Below are 2390 nucleotides of genomic sequence, written 5' to 3' on the forward strand. Positions count from 1 at the left end.
GTGTTATCATTCCGACATTGTCCCAGTAATGACCCCAATCTTGGCTTATACTGGCCCAGAATTGTCAGCCAGTACTGGCAACTCTGGCATTAGTACCAAGCCAGCACTATGCCGTTATGAAATTCGTACATGGGTATATGTGATTTGTCTATTCGCGCGTTATAGCCGTTGGATGTGACGATATACTCGCCACAGTACTCCCCCGCCAGTGCTATACTAATAGCACGATAAATACGCGTGTCTACATACTGCGAGGTTGACAGCGCGGCCGTCGCACCGTTTACTGCTCAATATAATTTAAATTAAAGCGACGCATACCTAACGCATTACAATAAAAAAACCGATCAATACAAGATAAGCTAACACATATGAATATGCGATATATGTATATATAGCTGAGTCGGGCTGAACGCCTGATTGACACCGTCGTAATAGTAAAATTATACCAAAAAAGAAATTGGGTCCATAGGCATGATAGCTAGTCGTGAGTAGTATAAAAAAAGAAATATAAATGACTAGGTGAGATAGAGATAACCCCGTCGTATGTGCTTTACGTACTCGCGTCAATTCAATTACAAAGTTTGTACCTATATACGGCCGTCACTAAATCCATCATCACCCCCGGATGCTGCGCCAACTGCAGTCTCTGCTGCTCAAGCGCGCGGGTCTCGTTCTCCAGATGCTGACGTTGCTGTTCGATTAGTCGTTGCTGTTGCTCCACCGTTAGCTGAGCGGCTGCTTCTTCCTCACGCGTCAACCCCATTGCACCGTGTCTCTTACGCGTTCGCCTCACGACCGATGGCGAATTGATTCGTATTGAAAAGTCTCTTGGCTTGACCGTGCTCCGATCCCGAAATACACTTTTGTCACAAGAACTGTCTGTGGAGAACTATTGTTACTGTGATTTGATTTTTATTTGCTTCGCGCGTCTTGCACCAATGTATTAGTTCGGTAACGCCGACACCAGGGTCGCCGTTGAAAAAAGAGAAAGTGTGTGTGTGTGCGCCATAGCTCGGGTCGAAACAAGTTCTGTAAGAAAGTACGTATAGAAATATACTAATAGTTCTAAGCTATCGAGGAGAACTTATTAAACAAAACCCATCAACATATTATTTGGTCCTTCGAAACCGGATTCTCCAGCCGCAGTCTACTGGAGATACAAAGACCATCAAGCTCATCGGCGTATCGCCACATCGACAAGCGTGAAATCCTCGTGACTATTTGCAACTGAGATAGTCGGGAAGCACGTTCATAAGGATAATATACATCTCATTCTCAAGGAAAGCGCATTCCCACTGCTCTGAGAAGCACACCAAAGTCTCAGAGGCCAAATACAGTGAGATAGGCGCAACATAACCTACAGCCACAGTTCAGGAAGAGTCTAGAACAATCGATCGCCATATCGATTAGTGCAACCAGTCGATACAATCGAAAACTATTCAGCAGCGATAAACACAGTCCCGATACTAACCTCAATAGGGGTGACACAGCATGTCGACCGCAGCAGAGCAAATGAAAGTATTGAAGCAACGCCGAACGACAATAAAATCACAATGCACAAGATATCAAACGTACATAAACAGCGATGAAGCCCAGCAGGCATCCGTCATTGAACTACGCGCACGGTTACAAAAATTCAACATCACGTGGGCTGCATTCGAGGAGGTGCAGACCAGCATTGAGGCCTGTGCAGAGCAAGAGGAAACGACACAAGAGGAGGAAAGGAAGACATTCGAGAGCAGGTATTTCTCAATAACTACTGCCTTCGAATCTTTAATCGAAAAGAAGGTCGTAGCAGCCCAGCCACGCATAGCTCAAGATAACCAGGTAAGAGAAAGCACTCCGGTGACTCACGGAGCAAGTATGGCAAATGATAGGGTAAGATTACCTCGCGTCGATATGCTCCGATTTACTGGCAAATTTGATGAGTGAAACTCATTTCGTAATATGGGACTTCCGTTTCCGGTGCGTACAGTAGTAAACACGTGGCAAGTCACAGTGAGATAAAAGGTGCAGAGCGAGAGATTGGAGAGCGTGGGAGAGAGAGAGGACGAGAGGAGAGAGAGTGAGTGTGTGCGGAGTAGAGTGAGTGGAGGGAACACCGTAGGAGAAAGGCAGAAAAGGGAGGAGGATTGAGCAGGTGACAGGTAATAAGCGAGCGTAGAGACTGAGGATATAGAGTACATAGATAGGCAAGTCGGTAAGGAGAGTTGTAGAGGGCGCGGGATGGACGGAAAGCAGGGATATAGGAAGCACATAGAGGGTAACACGAAAGGCAGAAGAGGTAGCACAGGAGATATACAGGATTTTCTAAGGAAAAAGAGAGCAAGAGAGGGGGAGGAGGGAGGGAGGGAGGAAGGAGACGCGTTTAAGAGAAGCAGTTTAATGGC

The sequence above is a fragment of the Vollenhovia emeryi genome, unplaced genomic scaffold (assembly GCF_000949405.1).
Source record: "Vollenhovia emeryi isolate VEMERY1.0 unplaced genomic scaffold, V.emery_V1.0 DF939508.1, whole genome shotgun sequence".
NCBI classification, from domain to species: domain Eukaryota; kingdom Metazoa; phylum Arthropoda; class Insecta; order Hymenoptera; family Formicidae; genus Vollenhovia; species Vollenhovia emeryi.